Source organism: Lactuca serriola, chromosome 4 (assembly GCF_051521515.1).
Source record: "Lactuca serriola cultivar US96UC23 chromosome 4, Lser_US96UC23_V15, whole genome shotgun sequence".
Lineage (NCBI taxonomy): Eukaryota > Viridiplantae > Streptophyta > Magnoliopsida > Asterales > Asteraceae > Lactuca > Lactuca serriola.
The window spans coordinates 239,092,680-239,116,170 of NC_136411.1; the positions used below are offsets into that span (position 1 = coordinate 239,092,680).

General features: G+C 39.4%; 2 long non-coding RNA genes across 3 annotated transcripts; both read right to left on the minus strand.

Annotated features, from left to right (window-relative positions):
* Nucleotides 1–225: 225 nt before the first annotated feature.
* LOC145096865 (uncharacterized) lies at nt 226–1,859 on the minus strand. The gene is made up of 2 exons (XR_013704133.1): nt 1,412–1,859; nt 226–440 (listed from the first exon to the last, which is right to left on the minus strand). It is a non-coding gene; the product is annotated as an uncharacterized LOC145096865 (long non-coding RNA).
* A 220-nt stretch (nt 1,860–2,079) lies between these two features.
* On the minus strand, nt 2,080–4,522 carry LOC145096866 (uncharacterized). 2 transcript variants are annotated; one of them, XR_013704135.1, is made up of 6 exons: nt 4,407–4,522; nt 4,085–4,211; nt 3,264–3,345; nt 2,995–3,035; nt 2,817–2,906; nt 2,080–2,217 (listed from the first exon to the last, which is right to left on the minus strand). It is a non-coding gene; the product is annotated as an uncharacterized LOC145096866 (long non-coding RNA). The 2 variants fall into 2 exon arrangements; XR_013704134.1 differs by having other exon boundaries at nt 4,085–4,448.
* Between the last annotated feature and the right edge of the window lie 18,969 nt (nt 4,523–23,491).

Genomic DNA, 23,491 nt, shown 5'->3' on the forward strand with positions numbered 1-23,491 from the left:
CCATTAGCAAACACAGTATTGATATTCTACAGGGTCAAAAACATAGTTTCTCGCATATTCTATCATAAAATAGAACTAAACTTTTTATTTTTATTTATTATTAATTTAGTTTTCAATAGATTTCCATATAAATTATTGTAAAAAAAGCAACATATTTTGAAAAAAAAAAATAAGAACTACTGTTTTTGGTTTTTTAGTTCTATGGTAGAAAGAAGGAATGTACCATGGATCCAAAAAAAATTAAGATTCATACTTCATATAATCAAACAAATACATATCATGTTTTTTATGAAGTCGCATGAAGACACTCTTGCAAACACATAGTCATCATGCACGCTTACATACACTAAGCACATTTTTTTTTCTAAAAATCCAACCAGTTCATTTATGCAGTAACATCTGAGCTTTCGTAATGAGGTATTCTTCACCTATGTTGTAACCTGGATTGCAAAAGTAAAAAAGCATAGCAATAAGCTTCAAAAAGAATTTCTATAAAAGTAAAAAAAAAATGGTGAGTACTTTGAGAGAAAATCAAAATAAGGCAATGTACTTTAAGTGTTTAATGGGTAGAAGTCAAAAGTAGCAATAAAAAGTAACTTTTTTCTCTACATCTACAAAACTAGAAAATGGCCTTTTTGAAGATTTGTTCCATGCTCGTTTCAGATGAAAGAGTTGGACGACATCAAAATGACATTTGAATGCTATAATTGAAAAAAAAAAGTAAAATGTTATAATCGACACCAAAAAGATAGCAGATCTGAGAAATTAAAATGACAGTTATGCCCCTATAATGTTTTGAATAAAAATCATTGGCATCAATAAGCAATTTTCTGAATTAAATATTGATAACAAATTTAATGGTAACTAAACTGAAATCATGCAAAATGGCAAGCAATTTTCTTAATTAAAATTGAAACTTAGATAAATCAAATAACAATCTTTCAACTTGAAAAACAGAAAAAAAAAAAAAAAAAAACACAGCAGATCCGAGAAATTAAAATGACGGTTATGCCCCTGTAATGTTTTGAATAGAAATCATTGGCATCAATAAGCAATTTTCTAAATTAAAACTGAAAGTTGGATAAATCAGATAACAAACTTTTAGATTGATAAACAGAAAAAAAAACAGCAAATTTGAGAAATTAAATGACATTTATGGCCATGTAATGTTTTGAATAAAAATCATTGGCATCAATGAAGTTTTTTTTTTTTTTTTTGGAACGGCAAATCTAATCTACTCCTTACGCTACTCCTAATTCTCCACATATGTTCCGATAAAAATACATAACATTCAATCAGATTAACAATGCTTAAATGAATCCGAATTGAAACAGAAGCACAATTACACCAGCAATAGTTTTATAGCAATGCACTATAAACATCCAAAAGAGGTGAGAAAATCTAAGCATACCTGATCGCATAATGTATGCCAACTTTGCTGTGATTTTTCTTCTGCTCCTGCTGCTCTTCGTTATATGTGTATGAAAGGATGAAGGGAATTGTGAAGTAATCAAAATATTTAACCAAGATATATATTCTAATATGATATGATGTTATTGAAACTTTACATAAATTACGTTAAAAAATGTATCTTTGGGTAATTGAGTATTGTTTATTTACATTCTGTATTAAAAAATCTTACAGGAAATAAGAGTAATTACATTACATAAATAAATCATTATCATTATTCGTTATTGAAGATTGAAGATTACTAAACATTGAAGATTGTTTGTTGACATTCCATTTTTAAAGAACTTGCAGGAAATAAGAAGATAACGTATTTGCTGAGAATAAAGAGTGGAAGGGCAATATGGGGAATTTAGTTAGATGATATGAGCGGGAAAAATCAATTTGGGGGGGGGGGGGGGGGGGGAGGGGGGTGGTTCTATGAGATTGCCACATGGCATAAATGTTCTTATTTATTAGATTAGGGTATATATATATATATATACTTATTTATTAGATTAGGGTATATACATATATATATATATATATATATATATATATATATATATATATATATATATATACACACACACACACACATACACTAGGTTACAACCCGTTGAAACCACAGAGTAAAAAATTTATAAAATTTTATTAAATTAATAAGATTATTTTAAACTTTTGAATTGCCAAAACCTCCTCCTATCATAATTACAAATTAGACATTTCATTGTTGTTCTTGGTGGTGGATATATGGTTGTTATGGAGAACCTACAAAAGAAAACAAATGTAAATTAAATATTTTATGCAATCATATATATGCACATTACAAGGAACATTTTAACTTATTTATATTCTGGTAAATATGTCATTAAAATTAATACTTAACTTCTAATAATTATTCATTTGCACTTCATAAAATAAATCACATACTAATTGCATATTTTTCCATAATATTAACATATGAATGTGGATGGAGCTACAGTGGATAATGTGATCCGTAATCTGCATTTGTCCGTCTTTACTACAAAAAATAACAAACTTTGTATCGAAATACTACAAAAAATAAATCTAAGATCCTAACCATTCTTGTTTCCCTATACAAAAAAGCAAAAAAGATGAGAAGTTCAGAAAATTTCATCATATACCTCTAATTTCCTTATTCATTCATAAGGGATAACTTGGAAAGTTACTCAAGACAATATCATGGAACAACCCCAGGTCAAGACATCTCGTTCACTAATTCAATTTCAAGATAATGACAAATTCACTCTAAACAACTATTTAAACAAACCTAAAACAACCTTATCTATGAGTATGACCAAAATGCCCCTCTTTAGTACCTTTACTACAAATACTACACTTTTCACCTGTTTATCAAATGATAGGCGCCCAATCTCATTTCCTCAAGTATCTCAATCAAGGGGTATCTCTATTCAACAGAACACATAATCATTCATCTGAGTTGCAAAAGACATGGTCAAAGTAAGTACAAATTACATTAGAAAAGGCCAAGGCTACTGGAACTATTTGCAATAAGTAACTGACCCATTCAAGATGGGTTGTCATGAAGTGCCTGACTTGGAAATCTTCAGAATCCAAATCCATACAAACAAAAATGAAATCATTTCATCTACATCTTAAAGATTAGAAATAAAAACCCTACCCGCTATCTTGTTGATAAATAATCAAAGACACACCAAAAATGTTTTAAGCATAATAAAAAAAAAACCAAATTAGATCTTAAAAGTTAAAACAATGGAAGGAGCGAAAAATCACAAATTTTGAATTGATATTTAACAAAAAATGAGCATTACCTTAACTAAAGAGGGACGGATGAAGCGCCAACAGCTCATGTATATACTTTTATATTAGTTCCAGCAATGTCGAATATGTGATCTGCAGATACAAAATATTTATCTAAAAACAAAACCAGGCAGGTGAACTTGCACCACACAATACCACTTTACCCCTGACATATCATGAATCTTGTAATATTCTGAAGGAACGTACACCGATGATATATATATATATATATATATATATATATATATATATATATATATATATATATATATATATATATATATATATATATATATCATGTTGAGAATATAACAAAGGTTGTCTAAGAGTTCTAGTAAAACCTATTCCAAGATGATACAAACTTTTTTCAGAATCAGATCAACCCCATCCCCCACCGCTCCCTCCCTTTTTCTCGGATCTTATTTGTTCTATACTTTATAATCAAATCATAACAAAAACCATATCTTTTTTTAGATCAAATAAATATACGAAAACACCTATATTTTCAATTTTTATAATAAAAGCAAAAACAGGAAGCATGACACAAAGCTTCTTATTATCATCACTATTTTGAAATGGTCAACACACATTAGACCTACACAACAAACAAATTAACAAAACTTATTGGACAACACGTAATACAATTGCATATCACTTTGTTTCAGAACCATTCAAGAAAAAAGAGAAAAAAGAAACCCAATTTCTTGAACTAACTAACAAAAAATGAAAACCCTAGTCCCAAAATTGCTCGGAAGGAGACAATCCTAGTCGCGGTTTTTAGAAGGAGAAATTGAAAAAAAAAAACAAAAAAACAAACAAACGAATATCAAACCTCGTAATCAAAGGAAGGCGAGCTTCATTTGTGGTGATTAGGTCGACACAATGGAATTCGTCGGTTCAAAGGAAGTAGGAGGCTTCCATGTTTAGAATTTTCAAATGAGATGTGAGCGACACATGATCTGATCAAACGACAACAAATAATTATAGAACCATGATTTTTTGGGATTTAATTACTGATTTCATGCTAATGTTATAGGATGTATGGTTGTCAAAATGTATAGGGTCGAAATTGATGAGGAGATACGTATATGAGCGGGAAAATAAAAAGTTGGGGTGTAATAAGAATTGAATTGAACAGAATCGGAAAACCTTACAGATTTAAGCAAAGAATTGAGGACTGCATTCTTTAAATTTGAATCGCTTCAGGGGAATGAGCAAAATATAAGGGATGAAAGGTTTTAAAACTGAAGGGTATATTAGTCAGTTTACATTGATTTTTTTTTAGATGAGAAGAAGCCAGTGTATAAAAGGATTCTTCTACTAGGATATATATATATATATATATATATATATATATATATATATATATATATATATATATATATATATATATATATATATATATATATATATATATATATATATATATATATAACTAGGTTAAAACTCGTGTGCTACACAGATGATAAATTAACATAACTTAGATTTTAAAAATAAAAATTAAATAAATACCAACATAAATTCATTTGTCTAATGTTGAATGCATGATTTAATGAAAACTAAAAAATCAAATAGAAATGTAGTGTACTGTTATTTATGACTATATAAGAAACCTCATCATACCTATCTGTTACCCATGTTTTACTAAAAGTAGTAACACATATCAATATAACTACAAAGAGCTCTTTATTAATAAAGAAGACAAAGAAACTCCTATAAACACCTAGACAAAAAAACATATGGTAAATTAGCATCAAAGCAACCTCTCATATACAAAATAACAATTATGGCATTCATTTCCATCTTAGAGAAAGAACCTATAAAATTAAATTCTAAATTTAATTGATAGAATCATATGCTAGGCCTTGAATGTAGAGAAAAAGAGAACCAGGAATCTATTACTTTGAAAAATCTATCCAACTTTAGCATTGAACTTCTATTATTTTTTTCTTAAATAGGCATCACACTTTATCTCTCCAATTAATGTTTAACTGTTTATGCATACATTTAACTTGTTTATCAATTACATTTCATCATACACACAGTAAAACAAAGGGTGATACAATCACACATTTAGAACTGCGAATAAAAAAATAAAATGACAGTTGGACGTTATAGAAAACATACCAAGTAAAGTATATTTTTAATCCTTGCATTAAACCATTTTCATCTAAATAAAAAAAATATAAAAATAATGAATCTATGTGGTATAGTATATTGATGCCATTGATTTATCCAAAAATTAGTTTATCTTAGTTATTTTACAAATAATCAAACTATATGTTAAAAAGAAGTAACCAATAAAATATTCCAGTTTATGGTACATAACGATATTTATTATTATACATTTTAATATTGATGTAAATTTTATGAGGTGGAAAATTGGTGCCATTGATATTTGAGAAAAATAATATAAAAAGATTAATGTATCTTAAAGAAAATGTTATAGATCTGTTATATAACTTGAGATTTTAAGGAAGCTTTTTGGGCCTCGGATCCCTATGCATTGCATTGCCTTGCTAGTTTTCAAATTCAGAAAAAAAATACTGTAACATCCCAAAATTCAAGCCCAAAAATTTCATTTTTTGATTAGTTGATTCATAAAACATTCATTAGAAAACATTGTATCAACACGTCATCTTAAAACCAAGTAGCATATTTAAAACCCACAACCATGAACAAATGTCATATCAGAGTACAATCCCAGAAAACACCATGCGGAAAATCATATGTGTGTGTGATGCCATGCTACGCTGCCGGCTCCTTCCCCTTGGATGAAGAGGTACCTGAAACCAAAAACTGAAACCGTAAGCACAAAGCTTAGTGAGTTCCCCCATCATACCACATACCATACAATACCATCGGTATCTTTCAACCGGTAATCATCATCGGTATCTTTCAACCAGTAATCGTCATCGGTATCTTTCAACCGGTAATTGGGGACTATTCCACCCCCTACTACTAGCATACAATAGCAAGATAAGCACACATTCAGACATATCCGGGTACTGACCTACCCTTTGGTGCTAAGGACCGCTATCAGGGAACTATCCCTATCATGTAACATATCATACAGATATAACTCATAACCAAACGCATACCAAACCAAGATAAATTATCACGAAGACAATTATCTTCTAAATACTCCTCAATGGTGGGCCGGCATTGTGGACTTAGACCCACCCCTACTGGAAGGTAACTCACCTCGTATCTGCTGAACTGTGCAGGAATCCTCTGACTGCTGCCACTATTGCTCCGGAAATCCACCGGCTAAAATTCCCACAAAACACTTAGTCAGGACCTGACATCTACCATTAGGGTAAAATGACCATTTTACCCCTTGACCAAATCAAAGTCAAAGTCAAAGTCACCTTCCAGTTGACCTGACTCGCCGAGTCCCTATTCTTTCATCAGACCTCATTCCCGTCTCTACTCGTCGAGTTAGGCGATGACTCGACGACTTTTCCTTCTAAATGAACACCATCTGAAACCGCATCCGACTCGCCGAGTAGTATGAACAACTAGTCGAGTTCATCATCAACTGACACACATGTCCTGACTTGACTCGCCGAGTTGTATGAACAACTCGTCGAGTTACTCTTCATCCTATGAACACGTTCTGTCCTCGACTCGCCGAGTTGATGAACAACTCGCCGAGTTCCATGAAGATTGTCTTGGACTCGCTAAGTCCGTTCATGCACTCGCCGAGTACCATGAACTCCCAGAACACTTTGCTTAGTCCAAAACATTGGGTCACTCCCCGGGACTCCTAAAACCCTTCCACACTCAACTGGTCCTTATGACCCTCACTGATATGGGACCAAAACCCTTGGACTCGCCGAGTCCAGGAAATGGACTCGCCGAGTCTATCACATTCCTTACTAAGAACTTCGATTTATGATGTACAACACTTAACCAAATGATAGATCCAGGCCCCTAAACTCGATCTAGCATGTAAAGTTACAAACTTTACGTGCATACATGGGACATTAGAGCTTAAAAGGCTCTAAAATGGTTCTTTTGTTGTATGGGGCCTTCCTTGGTGCAAAAAGCAACCTAGATCTGACTTGTAGCTCATAAAATGACATGATAAAGAAGCCCAAACCCCCAACCATGTTTGCAAACATGGTTGGCCACCAAAAATGGCTTATAAAAGCCCTAAATCACCCCAAAGAGGGATCTAACAAATGAATGAGCAAGGTTCAGACTTTATACCTTCCAAAGACTGCAATGATGAAACAAACTCGAATCCTTCAGTCCTTTCTTGATCCTTCTATGCTCTTCCTTCTTCCTTGAGATCAAAACTCACAAGAATCACTCAAAAAGTCTTGGATCTTCACAAAACGGCTAGGGTTTGCTATGAGGAGTGTTTGGGAGCATAAAGGGGGAAAAGAGGCTGCATAAGGTCGTTTAAATAGGGTGCAAACCCCTGGATTAGGGTTTGTGCCCAAACAGCGGCTACTCGCCGAGTCCGGGACTCGACTCGCCGAGTCTGCAACTTAATCCTCGCGCCTCAACCCGCTTCTACTCGGCGAGTCAGTCTTTTGACTCGCCGAGTCCAAGGCTAAAAATGTCAAAAATACATGAAGATTTAATAACATAATACATACCAAGAACCATGTGCTACAAATCTCCCCCACTTATTTTAGACTTCGCCCTTGAAGTCTGCCGCTCGATCCTGAAACAACTCAGGGTATTGCTCCATCATCTCACTCACTGGCTCCCAAGTCCACTCCGACCCCTTTCCGGTGTTGCCACTGCACCTTCACGAGTTCTACTCTTTTGTTCCTCAGATCCTTCGACTTCCGGTCAAGGATCGCCACAGGCCGACTCGATGTAATTTAGGCTGCCATCAACCTGAATGTCCTCCAAGGGTACCACCGCCATATCATCCACTAGGAACTTCTGCAGCTGAGAGACATGGAAAGTGTTGTGGATCTGACTGAGTTCGGCTGGTAGATCCAACCGGTACGCCACCTTGCCTACCTGGGCTACAACCCTGAAGGGTCCGATATACCTTGGGCCCAACTTGCCCCGCTTCCTGAATCGGATGACGCCCTTACACGGCGACACCTTTAGGAGAACCATATCCTCGACCTGGAATTCCAGGTCTGATCGACGCTTATCGGCGTAACTTTTCTGCCGACTCTGAGCAGTCTGAAGCCTGCTCCGGACCTGCTGAATCTTCTCTGTCGTCGCAAGCACTACTTCGGTGCTCCCCATGACTCTCTGGCCAACCTCGCCCCCACATATCGGGGTCCTACACCTCCTCCCATACAACATCTCGAAGGGAGGACGATCGATACTCGCATGATAGCTGTTATTATACGAGAACTCCGCCAACGGAAGGTAGGTATCCCAACTACCTCCGAAATCTAAAACGCATGCCCGCAGCATATCCTCCAGAGTCTGGATGGTCTGCTCGCTCTGGCCATCCATCTGCGGGTGAAAAGCGGTGCTAAAATGCAGACGAGTACCCAACTCGTCATGAAACCTCTTCCAAAACCTGGAAGTAAACCGCACGTCTCTGTCTGAGATCACCGAGACTAGCACTCTGTGCCACGCCACCACCTCCCTGATATAGATATCGGCCAATTTCTCGGGCGAGATGCTCTCCTGAATCGGAATAAAGTTGGTGCTCTTGGTCAATCGATCCACGATGACCCATATCGAATCCATCCCCCGTACGGTCCTAGGAAGCTTCGTGATAAAATCCATCGTAATATCCTCCTATTGCCACATCGGGGTATCTAACGGCTGCATCTTGCCGTGAGGTCTCTGATGCTCGGCCTTGACCTTCCTGCAGGTCAAGCACCGCTCCACGTACCATGCCACATCCCGCTTCATGCAGGGCCACCAATAGTCCAGACGAAGATCTCTATACATCTTCGTCGCCCCGGGATGAATGGAGAATCGGGATTTGTGCGCCTCCTCCATCAGGACCTGGCGCCCTCCTCCATGATAAGGGACCCACACCCTACGGTGAAGAGTCAATAACCCACGGCTATCATAGTCGAAAGAGGAAACCTGCCCCACAATCCACTCATTCTTCCGATGTTCCTCCTTCATAGCCACCTGTTGAGCCTCCCGGATCCGCTCCAGAAGCGGAGTCATCACTGTCATCCTTAGACAGATATCCTTGACCGGCGCTGCCTTGCGGCTAAGTGCATCGTCCATGACATTGGCCTTCCCTGGATGGTAGAGGATCTCACAATCATAATCCTTCACCACATCTAGCTACCGACGCTGCCTCATATTCAGATTTGGCTGATCCATAAGATACCTCAAACTTTTGTGGTCCGTGTAAATCGTATAATGAACCCCATAGAGGTAATGACGCCAAATCTTGAGGGCGAACACAACAGCCCCCAACTCCAAATCATGCGTTGGGTAGTTTGCCTCGTGAGGCTTCAGCTGCCTTGACGCATAGGCGATGACATTCCCTCTCTGCATCAATACTGCTCCCAAACTTGTGATGGACGCATCAATACCGCTCCAACTCATACAGAATCATTATCGTTGAATCCAATCTGTTTATCTCACAACGGACTACTAAACTTCTAATCACTCGCGGTTCCCACTATAAAACAGGGTCACAAACCCAAATACCCTTGCATATCACTCATACTTGGTCAAGGCTCAACTGATCTCACTTTGAGTGACTTGCAATCAACCAGCTATTTCGTCCGTACTTGCAACCTGAACACAATTTCTAACACTACCCAAGCGTTGAGACTGCCCGAACACTAAACTGCCTGAAGCAGTATTTTGCCTCATGGTTGCTTTCCAAAATCTAACGAGACCAGCTTGGTCTCAATGCGTTCACCAACCATCTAAACTACCGGGTTCTAGCCCAGCTGCGGAGCCAGAGGACTCCCACTTAGTCGCCTCACACGACTTCTGAATGAAAATCCTTCTCTGGAACTAGTTTCCACTAGTTATCATGCCACTATGGCTCTAACAACCTCATGGTCTAACCGATCGGGTCCATGCATCACATCCTGTCATCATCCAATCTGAGACTAAAAGTGATTGCTACCTAACCAATGGTAGCCTTACATCACAAACGCCCTTAAGCAGTCCATTACTTCCCTGATCTCATAACTGTAGTGATGTTCTTACAATCTTATCACTGGCTCAACCAGAGCTAATCCATCTGGGTAAATCCGAAATCCAATCAGTAGATTTCCATATCCTCACTACTGCACCCGAACTGGTGGGTACTACTGTTCCTTCTGCGTTCTAACAACACGTTCATGCCATCTACCAACCTAGTGAATGCTACGACTACAACCGCAGTCTCACGACACTCTATCACTATCTGACCGCTAGTTATGCTACGACTACCCCCGTAGTCTTACAACACTTCCCATGCTAACTAACCACTGGTGAATGCTACGGCTACCCCCGCAGTCTTACAACACCTCCCATACTAACTGATCGCTAGTGAATGCTACGGCTACCCCGTAGTCTTACAACACTTTCCATACTACCTGGTCGTTAGTGAATGCTACGGCTACCCCCACAGTCTTACAACACTTTCCATGCTACCTAATCGCTAGTGAATGCTACGGCTACCCCCGCAGTCTTACAACACTTTCCAAACCGGGTCAAACACGCACTCGACCTAACATACCACTGAACTTGAGTTCTAACCGGAACTCTAACCTGCTTCCCAAAACCTGCTATCACGTGACCTCATTGTATCAGTATCGTACCCATGCTCGTGATCAAAGCGTCACAGTAACCCATGAAATCATCTACACCCTATGGCAGGGTGAGAATCAGTGCCTCGCACAACCGCTGTTTGAGAGCCTCAAAGGCTGCCTATTGTCCAGGCCCCCAGCGAAGGGCCGCCGACTTCTTGGTCAGTCGGGTCAAAGGACCCACAATCTCAGAGAAGTCCCGTAAAAACCTCCGATTATAACCCGCTAGACCCAGGAAACTCCAAATCTCGGTTGGAGACCTCGGAATCTCCCACTGCATCACTGCCTCTATCTTGGCCGGATCAACGAGAATGCAATTCTGGTTGACAAGGTGCCCAAGAGATTGCACCTCGCGCAACCAGAACTCACAGTTGGAGAACTTTATAAAAAGTCTCCCCCCACTTAGATTCGACTAAGTCTTCACATTACATGATAATTGAAGGATTCCCAATCCTCCTTGCTTTCTAATATCCCACTGATGACAACCTGTGCCTGCCCATGCTAGCGTTTAATCACCGATTAAACCTTGAGATCTCCCATCCTCAGAAATCTCGATGAGTACTCTTGAAATCTGATCCCTTCTACTGACATGACCAACCCCACTACCCTGTAGCAGCCTAAACCCTTTGAGTGACAAACTTCCTCGTGTACCTTCTCGTACGCGCTGCACTGACTCAGGCCCTGCTGGCCTTTCACCCGATGATCTGAAGTCATGGGTCTCTTCCCGGGACCCTCTACTATACGCACCTAGCATGCACCTCTCTTTCCAGGGTGCTCCCAAATCGATCCTGTTGGATATAGTGTCTAAGTCCATAACTATATTTGGTATGTACTTGACCCGAACCGGCATGGTCCATTTGGGTTGCACTTCACCCGAACAGTTTATGGATAATATTTGAGAATAGTACAAGTTATGATTTATTAATATATTATAAGTTCAAACATATTAATATAAGATCATATTATTTAATTAGTAGTTATCTATAATTAATCTAGGATTAATTTAGAGATCAAAGATATTACTAATTAAATATGGGCTTCTATATTTATATAGTGTGGGCTAATGCTTATTTGGAATGGGCTAGGCTTGCATGGAAAAGTCCATGGATACTCCATGGAGCTTTAACCCATGGATCTCATGGAAATGAAGAGACATGGGTATTAGGGTTTACATGGATGTAACCCTAATCCACCACACTATATAAAGGAGGTTTTGGTTCTTGAAATGACACTAGTTGACACTTGTTGAGGTGAGGGAAATTTCAAGATAGTAGTGACTATTCTCTCAAAGTTCCAAGTTTGTGGTGATTTGTGATTTCCATTTGAGGCATCCACACTATTGGTGCTAGGCTCTAAAACTCCAAGCAATCAACTACAACTACAAGGTAAGTATTTCTACTAGCTTTATTTGATTCATGTTCCCCATGCCATGCTAGTTAGGATATAAACCTTGGAAAATTAATTAATTGCATGTATCTTAGACAAACATAGATCCAAGGTTTATTAGGGTTGCATGTACACTTAGGAAGTGTTAGAATGCTCAAAACCCATCAGTGGTATCAGAGCCTAGGCTTGTTTGTTTGATACTTGATGCAATATGTTGGAAAAAGTCGAAAAACTTGTTGTTTGCCTGATGAACTCGCCGAGTCCATGGGGGGACTCGCTGAGTTCATGTGTAACTTTAACCTACTCGCCGAGTAGGTTCATGCACTCGGCGAGTAGGAGCCACAGAGTGCAGATTTTTTACTTTAGTTGCTGGAGATGGACTAGAAACATTACCCTAAACTGTTTTGGTACTTGAAAACTTGTTTTAGATGGTGTAATATCTTTGCTAATTCATTTACAACAACTAGTCATCAAAATTACAAAGTTTAAGTGTGATTTTGATTCATGAATGTGTTCATATTCATGTTCTTGATCTTATGATGTTTAGATGATCATAGGAATTATTTTGTAACCTATGTGGTAGATTAATTCTTGATCATAATGTGTTTTAATGGAGTCCATAACTTGTCCTCAAGTTATGGAAAACCAAAAGTCACTTGGATTAAAAACCATTAAAAGAACACAAGAGTTAGAAAAGTGAAGAGTCTTCATTTTATTACTCTATTAAACTCATAAGTTATAAGAAATGAAAAGTTTTGAAAGTTTACAAAACTTGCCCTCAAGTTTTGGAACAAGTAAAGTCAAGTTAAAACTTTAAGTTCCAACCCTTAGAATTTTAAAAGTTAAAATTCAACCCTTATACTTATATTATTATGATTTAATAATTATATATATGTATAAGAACAAAGTCGTCTTACCGCTAGTACGCCTCATTCACGAAGCCGGTCTATAAGGTGGGTATAAGGTTGTTGCCTATAAAATGGCAACTTAATGGGTGTCCACTCTCACCCACCGCTTGCTTGACTGGTGGAGGGTCGTTAGCCGAACGGGTAAGACAAGGACTTATAAGTTCTCATTTAAAGTATGATGAATATTATAAAGTAACTAAATGTTTTAATAAATTCCCAATCTTAGTTACTTTAGGAAAAATGTGAATAAGGTGCTAATCCATGAAATTACACTTTACACTTTGTTTAAGTCGTTGGTGGAGCGTGTGTGGTTAACCGGCACACTAACTTGGACTTAACAAGGTAGGTAAAGGGTGACTTAAGGTTTATTATAGTATCGGTGGAGCGTGTGTGGTTTACCGACACATTGATTGAGTGATAAACTTTAAGGGTACCAAGTGATTTGCATGGTTACTTCACACCTCGTTTTGTGATCCTCGGCATCTTAGTCACAAAACTTGGAGGGCACACTCGAGATTGAAACATGCCTTTGAAAAGTTCATTGAATCTCAAAGAATCTAGGAATTTCTAAGAACCAATCAAAAACCTAATATTTAAATATTTCGGTTTTCGTGGTGGAAATTGGTGAATCGTCATTCACCTACCTTTCGAATATGTTATAGCTTGGATTATGGCATACCTCTTCTAAGTTATATTATATTGTGATTGGATCCTAGCCTTAATATTACATTTGGGTGTTTTATTAAGGACTCTCTTAATATCTAAACTAATCTTGTTCTCTTCTTTCAGATGTCTTCAAACAATGCTGCTTCTGGCTCTAATCCTAATGGCTCCTTTACCCTTATGAGCTTGTGTGGGAAAGTCACCTTTGATGGATCCAACTTCAATGAGTGGATCAGAAACATCAGGATGATTACCCGCTACGAGGACAAATAATATGTCCTTGACAAGGAGCTTAAGGATATCGATGTGACCACTGCAACTCCTCAGGAGATCGCTGACTTCCAGGCACATGAAAGAGATGCTACCAAAGTGGCGTGCATCATGTTGGCCACAATGACAGCAGAACTCCAAAAGTCTTATGAGGACTTCTACCCTTATGAAATGCACCAAGATCTGATGGAAAGATACTATCAAAGTGCACGACAAGAGAGGTAGAAATCATCTGCTCCATGATAACAACCATGATGAAGGACGGGGAATCCGTCACGAGCCACATGCAGAAAATGCAAAGGTATGTGGATCGATTGCTGAAGCTAAATGTGAACTTCCCAGAGGAGCTTGCAATAGATATTATTTTGCACTCCTTACCATCGTGCTATGATCAATTCCGCATGACATATCACATGAATAAGGAAGATGTCACACTCAACAAACTTCAGGGACTTCTCAAGACCGCAGAAACAGGTCTTAGGGGGAAGTCGGTTGTTAACACTCCTACTCCAAACTCTACTCCGGTTTTGGCAATCGGGAAAAGTCGAGGGAAGAAGAGAAAGAGCTCTTCTAAGGGTACCAAGGCTCGGACCCTTGATGGCTCTTCTTCAAGTGGAACCAAGAAAGGTTTCATCACTCCTTCTTCTGACCCAAAAGAGGCTGAATGCTTCTATTGCCATGAAAAGGCACATTGGAAGCGGAACTGCCCAAAGTACCAGCAAGATGTGAAGGATGGGAAAGTTAAACCCAACCATGCAGGTATTTACACTATCTTATCTAATAACTCACCCCATTCTAAATCTTGGGTCCTTGATACTGGTTGTGGTATTCATATTTGTTGTGACTTGCAGGGACTAAGAAGAAGTGAGAATGTGGAGCAATGAAGAATAAACTTGATCATGGGGAATAGGAAAGCTTCACCTGTCACCAAGATTGGAGTTTATACTTTATCGCTAAGTAGTGGGTTTAGTTTAGATTTGAATAAATGTTGTTATTCGCCAGGAATGGCAAGAAATATTATTTCCTTTCATGCATTGTACAAACAAGGGTTTACCTTTTCATTTAATAATGAAGTTGGTTCTATTGATGCTTTCTTTAATAATGTTCTTTATTTTAAAGCATTACCCTGTGATGGTGTGTATGAAGCTGTATCTGTTGTAGATAACTTAGGAAATAATGTTTTGTGTATTGATTCTATTAATAATAATAACTTGGATAAAGCATCATTATGGCATTGTCGTCTTGGACATATAAGCAAGAAACGCATAGGCCAACTCCAAAAGGATGGAGTCTTGGAGTCGCTTAACCTAAAGTCAGATGATAGTTGCGAATCATGCTTACTTGGAAAAATGACAAAGTCACCCTTCACAGGCTCGTGTGAGAGGGGTGAAGGTTTGTTGGACCTTGTACACACGGATGTGTGTGGACCATTCAAACATGCCACAAGGGATGTTAATCGTTATTATTTGACTTTTACTGATGATTACAGTAGATATGGATATGTCTGCTTAATCAAGCATAAGTCAGAGACTTTTGAGAGGTTTAAGGAATTTAAACAGGAAGTCGAGAATCAATTGGGCAGGAACATTAAGATGCTTCGATCCGACCGAGGTGGTGAGTATCTGAGTTCAGAGTTCCTTGACTATCTTAGGGAATGTGGGATTGTCTCACAATTGACACCTCCCAGGACACCACAGTTGAATGGTGTAGCTGAGAGGCATAATCGAACGTTGTTGGATATGGTTCGTTCCATGATGAGTCGAGCTACGCTACCAATCTCATTCTGGGGGTATGCCTTAAAGACTGCCGTCCATATTCTTAATCTAGTCCCTACAAAGAAAGTTGCCAAAACTCCTCACGAGATGTGGGCTGGTAAAGTACCTAAACTAGACCACATAAAGATTTGGGGTTGCGAGGCTTTCGTGAGATGCGAGACTCATGATAAGCTCGAACCTTGAAGCGAGAGGTGTATTTTCATCGGCTACCCATAGAAATCCTTTGGTTACCTCTTCTACAGACCTAGTGATAATGTGGTATTTGTAGCAAGAAGAGGAGTCTTTCGAGAGAGAGAATTTATAAGCCAAGGAAACAGTGGGAGGCAAATTGATCTTGAAGAAATTCAAGAGTCAAGTGGTGAAGGAACTTCGAACGCTAGCCCTCAACTTGAGGAGGAAACTCCTGTTGAGCCAGTTGACGAGCCTGTACCTCTGAGGCGTTCCACGAGAGTTAGGAATGCACCTGAGCATTACTATGGTTTCCATATTACTGCGGAAGGTGAGACACTTATTAGTGATGAGACACTAGTAGGTCTGGATGAACCTAACAGCTACACGGAAGCCATGGCAGGCGCTGAGGCTGCTAAATGGAAAGAGGCTATGGATAGCGAGATACAATCCATGTATGACAATCAAGTTTGGAACTTGGTTGAGAATGTACCAGGTCGTAAGACTGTAGGGTGCAAATGGATCTTCAAGAAGAAGACCGACATGGATGGTAATGTACACACTTATAAGGCACGACTGGTTGCAAAAGGTTATTCTCAAACTCCGGGAGTTGATTATGATGAAACCTTTTCACCAGTGGCCAAGATAAAGTCTATTAGGGTTCTGTTAGCCATTGCTGCATTTCATGACTATGAAATATGGCAAATGGATGTCAAAACCGTTTTCCTTAATGGAAAATTGGTTGAGGATGTTTACATGGTTCAGCTAGAGGGTTTTTTCAGTACAGAGTACCCCAATAGAGTGTGTAAACTCGAGAAATCCATTTATGGATTGAAACAGGCACCTTGCAGGTGGAATCTTTGCTTTGATGAGAAAGTCAAGGAATTTGGCTTTTCAAGGAGTGAAGATGAATCTTGCGTCTATATCAAGGCTAGTGGGAGCATAGTCAGTTTTTTGGTACTGTATGTGGATGACATACTACTCATAGGAAATGACATCCCAACCCTGCAGGAAGTAAAGTCCTGGCTTGGGAAGTGTTTTGCTATGAAGGACCTTGGTGAAGCTGCCTATATCCTAGGGATAAGGATTTTGAGAAACAGGAGTAAAAAACTAATTGGACTTAGTCAAAGCACCTATGTAGACAAAGTGTTGAAAAGATTCAACATGCATAACTCCAAGAAAGGTGAGTTACCCATTCAGAGTAATGCCAGATTAAGTAAGACACAAAGCCCTAGTACTGAGGCTGAGATAGCAGAAATGAGTCGACTACCTTATGCTTCAGCTGTAGGATCGATCATGTATGCTATGACGTGTACTCAACCTGATGTAGCCTTTGCCCTAAGCATGGTTAGCAGGTATCAGGGGAACCCTGGCAAGGAACACTAGACTGCGGTAAAGAATATCCTCAAGTACCTGTGAAGGACTAAGGACTGGGTCCTTACCTTCGGCGGGAGTGATGACTTGAGAGTTGTAGGGTATAGTGATGCTAGCTTCCAGACTGATAGGGATAATTTCCGCTCTCAGTCGGGCTGGGTCTTTACCTTAAACGGAGGAGCGATTACTTGGAAAAGTTCCGAGCAGGAGACAGCGGCTGATTCCACTTGTGAATCAGAGTATATAGCAGCAAGCGAGGCAGCAAAGGAAGCGATATGGCTAAAGAACTTCATCAGAGACCTTGGAGTTGTACCAGCTATAAAAGAGCCGATGGAGATTTTCTGTGACAGCAATAGTGCGGTTGCCTTAGCCAAGGAACCAAGAGATCATGGGAGATCCAGACACATTGACAGAAAATATCACTTCATCAGACATCGAATAGAAGAAGGAATCCTCGTGGCGAAGAGGGTATCATCGGATGAGAACCCAGCAGATCCCCTCACGAAGGGACTGAGTAGGGTTAAGCATCTCCAACATGCTCGGAGCATAGGGCTGAAGGATGATATAAGTTTCAGTAGTTAGATAAATTATGAAATTTGTAAAGTGTAATTGACATTAGATGATGAATAAAAGGTGTTTTATTTATGAGTAAACTATTGCTATCTCTTGTCGATCGTTTACTTTATTTCCTTTTGCATGTTTTGACTTCCAGAATAATTATGTTTGGTATATCATATTATTCAAACCTCCACAGTCGGTCATATGTCGGAAGTAGGTATGAATCAAGACTGTCATGATTGGTTGCAGAGGTCTAAGGTGTTGGACATGGCTACAACAATCATGAGTGCTCATAAGTTCTGAGCATTGGACTCAACCCACGCTCACTGGAATCACTTCGTGGAACTTTATCTCGAGTGATCGTGAGACGGTAATATCATATAAGTCTTCAAACCTAGAGATATGATTTGTTACTTACAAGTTGGTTATGCATTGACTGTACGAAAACGCATTGGTAACTTGATGTTATAAAACGTGCTTTTGTGTGTAATTCAATGAGTGGTAGAACAAACATATGAGTCGAAGTTTATCTGTTCCTTCTTGGATTAGAAGCTGATATCTGGGCCCCTCGATGATTTTGTTTTGACCTATGTACCGGGCCCGGTCAGAACTAAATTGACGTGTTCAATTAAGTTCTATGTCAAACAAATCGGAAATCGGGAAACAAATGTTGGACAATAAGCAAGACTATGTTCCATGTATTTGTCCGGCTGATATCTAGAACAGAGGATTATATGATCACTTATCTTAAATGGCGCGTTCTAGTTCAACAGAGTTTAAAGAGCTACGATTGCTGATCGGTTCCTGAAGTCATACTTGCAACTATAGTTATTAGACTTATCCAAGTGGGAGACTGTTGGATATAGTGTCTAAGTCCATAACTATATTTGGTATGTACTTGACCCGACCCGGCATGGTCCATTTGGGTTGCACTTCACCCGAACAGTTTATGGATAATATTTGAGAATAGTACAAGTTATGATTTATTAATATATTATAAGTTCTAACATATTAATATAAGATCATATTATTTAATTAGTAGTGATCTATAATTAATCTAGGATTAATTTAGAGATCAAAGATATTACTAATTAAATATGGACTTCTATATTTATATAGTGTGGGCTAATGCTTATTTGGAATGGGATAGGCTTGCACGGAAAAGTCCATGGATACTCCATGGAGCTTTAACCCATGGATCTCATGGAAATGAAGAGACATGGGTATTAGGGTTTACATGGATGTAACCCTAATCCACCACACTATATAAAGGAGGTTTTGGTTCTTGAAATGACACTAATTGACACTTGTTGAGGTGAGGGCAATTTCAAGATAGTAGTGACTATTCTCTCAAAGTTCCAAGTTTGTGGTGATTTGTGATTTCCATTTGAGGTATCCACACTATTGGTGCTAGGCTCTAAAACTCCAAGCAATCAACTACAACTACAAGGTAAGTATTTCTACTAGCTTTATTTGATTGATGTTCCCCATGCCATGCTAGTTAGGATATAAACCTTGGAAAATTAATTATTTGCATGTATCTTAGACAAACATAGATCCAAGGTTTATTAGGGTTGCATGTACACTTAGGAAGTGTTAGAATGCTCAAAACCCATCAGATCCCGCATCTGCAGCTCTTGGAAATCATATCCTTCAGGGTCTGACACCCTGTCACGCTCACTAGCTCGCTTGCCAATGGCTAAGCTGCAACAACTGGAACATCCTCTGTCCCCACACCGGGTCACAAACTTCCCCTGAAGCTTCTCAGCTCCTCCAAGACTCTCACTGATTCGAGTATGGATCATGTGCTTTCAATAGTACGGGCCCAATACTACCTTCCACACCTATCCATACTTTCCTCAGCAATCTTCCCGAATCCTCCAAGTCACTTCCTCAACTGGTACACCCAAGTATCACTGAACCTCACTCCTAACGCACTGAGCATATCCTAGGCTTTCCTAGGTTCCCGTACTCACCCAGTCTTCAACTGCTAAAGAACTTCCCACTAATGTCAACTAGCTACCTCATGAATATAGCCATTCGCGACTTAGCATATTCACTTAGTAACTAGCTCACATTACTAAGAATTCCTCAAAGCACCAAGCAAGCAGCATTCAGACAATGGAAAATCTAACCAACATATTCCAATCAGATTAGTCTATCCTCTTGTCAGGGATCTATACTAGCATGCGATTCTAAGGCTCACATAATCAGGCATAACCTAAACAGGCTATCCTAACACTAACTGATCAGTACTATCATGCAGCTCAGCAAGCACATACAACAGGCATATAAGGCATCTTCATAGATCCTTAGCCCTAATCTAGCATACAGTTGTCATAATCATAATGCAACATGTATGGGTATCTTGGGGAAAACTTACTCGAGCTCGGCTGATTGCACGCATCACACACCTTGTTCTTTTCAAAGTTCTTTTCTCCGTCCAAATTCTTTTCAAATTCTTTTTATAAAATGATTTTCTTTTGACAATTTTCATACCAAGCCCTCAGTTTGAGTCCAGACACACCCGAGAGTGTGTTTGAATCCCTTAAACCAAGGCTCCGATACCAACTTGTAACATCCAAAAATTCAAGGCCAAAAATTTCGTTTTTAATTAGGTTATTACATAAAACCCAAGTGTCAATAATCAAAGCATTTTATCATAAAACCATATCAGAGTGTAATCCCAAAGATCTCATGTGCGGAAAACATAGTGTGATGCGCTGCGATCGAGCCGACTCCTTTCCTTTGAAAACAAAGCTCCTGAAACCAAAACTTTAAACCGTAAGCACAAAGCTTAGTGAGTTCCCCCATCATACCATATACCACATAATACCATCGGTATCTGCCATCGGTATCTTTCAACCGGTAACCGGGGACTATTTCACCCCTACCCCCATCACATAATAATATATCATAAACATACTGATCTCATACTAACATCATAACATATTGATCACATACTAACGTCATAACATAATGATCACATACCAACATATCATAAACAAACAGATAAGCATTGCATGGGTTCTGTATACCCCTTTGGTATCTTTCAACCGGTAACTGCCATCGATATCTTTCAACCGGTAACTACCATTGATATTTTTCAACCAGTAACCGACATTGGTATCTTTCAACTGGTAACTGTCATCGGTATCTTTCAACCGGTATCCACCATCGGTATCTTTCAACCGGTAATCGGGGACTATTTCATCCCCTATCAACAAGTCATAAACATATTGGTTCCATGATAACATAACATAAACATACTGAATCACATAATGTCATATCATAACCATACTGGTCACTTAATAACATATCATACATGGGTTTTGTCTACCTCTTCGGTATCTTTCAACCGGTAACTGCCTTCGGTATCTTTCAACCGGTAACTAGGGACTATTTCACCCCTACCACTCTCACATAATAACACATCATGATCATACTGCTAGGCATGCATGGGTACTATCTACCCCTTCGGTATCTTTCAACCAGTAACTATGGGCTATATCACCCCTACCACTACTATCACATATGTCATAGCATCGTAGCACATAAAGCATATCAGATAACAACACACCAAATAATTATCACAAAGACAATTATCTAACAAATAACTCCTACTAGTGGGTCGGCATTGTGGCCGTAGACCCACTCCTACTGGAAGGTAACTCACCTCGCACTGCTGAAGTCCCGAAGACTCAACCCCATACTGCTGACGTCCCGTAGACTCAACCCCAGCTGCTGGATGACAGATTCCCGGTCTGTCAATATCAAAACATTACCCAATTAATAATTGGGTTCCACTTCATAACCATAAGTACATGCTTTGGGTAATTACTACATTACCCCTATCTTGGCTTATTTAAGCCCAAAGCCCAATCCAAAGGCCCAAAAGTCCAACTATGGCTCAAAGCCCAACATATGGCCCAATTTTCCAAATTGGGCCCAAACCTTTACATGGTCTCATTTTAAGGCCCAACATCATATAATCATTAAGGCCAAAACTTTGGCCCATCTATGATCCAATTTTCCAAATTGGGCCCAAACTCCTTACATGGGCCTTACCCTAGGCCCATTAAATATTCTAGTCCAATTGCTTGACATTGGATGGCCCATTAATAACGCAATCATCAAGGCCCAACAATAAACCCAAGTGAAATTTAGGGTTTCACATAAAATGATGATTAGGGTTAAGTGTTTCTCACTTAACCCATTAAGGACTTAATCCATTAAGTCCATCATTCTTCTAAATAAGTCATATGGTGTGATTGGGCTTAATCACACAATTCCATTATTCCAATGGCCCACAAGTGGGTCTCAATAAGTCCAAGCCCATGAATCCAATATTAGGGTTTTCTAAACCCTAATTAGGGTTTCCAACCCATCTTAGCCCAATAGGCCCATTAGTTAAGTCCTTGGATCCATTAGGGTCCATTAAGCCCATTAGACACATGTTTGGGCTTTTATGCCCATTAAGCCTCATTGGGCCTATTAGGGTTTGTTAGTCCCTTTGTCCAAACATCCAAACAAGTCACAATCCAACAAGGCACACCGCCACCTGACACGGCGGCCGGTGGCGGTAGCCACCACCCTAAGGTGGTGGTTTTCAACTTCTTTCCATTATTCCAACTCCGGTTACAATATTACAATAAAAATACCAACTGGAAACACAAACACACACTAACACATAACTACACATGGTGGTACACAGTGGTGGTGGTGACTGTTCTCGGTTTTCCGGCCAACACACAACACACACTATAACCGAAAACATGCACACACACGTGTTTTGCTTGCAAGGCGAGACCAACACCCACCTGTGCTTCGTTCTTCAATCATCCAACCACCCTTCTGATGGCGCACGGCGGCGATATCAACCTATTTCCATAACAGCCACCACCTCCTGGTGGTGGCGGCGGTTCTTTTGGTTCCCAGCTAAGAAGTATACTCCCACATAAACAAGCCCGAAGATCGGCGGCGGTAACACACGACTAATGGTCGTAGCACCGGAGAAATAAAGAAGAAGGTAGAAGAAGAACATGGCGACAATGGATGGCGAACATTGATCTTCAATGGAACAGCAGTCGTATCCTCATCGGACTGTGATGGCGGCGGCAGGTCATGGCAGAGGGTGGCGACGGCGACGACGAGCCACGACGACAGCATCCGCGGCAGGAGGAGGAAGCGCCTTCTCACGTCTCCATCTTCAACAACCACTGCGCAAGGCAACAACAACCTCGGTGGCTCGTCTTGTCTCGGTGGTTGCTTGTTAATCGGTGATGGGACGGTAGTGGCGCCGGTGGTGGAAGTAAATGGGTGGTTCGACGGCTGGAAGGGGGAGGCATAAGGGTGGCGGCTGTAAGAGTGTTTAGGGTTAGGGTTTAGTGAGGGCAATGCAACAGTTAAATACCGTGTCTCATCAAACTTC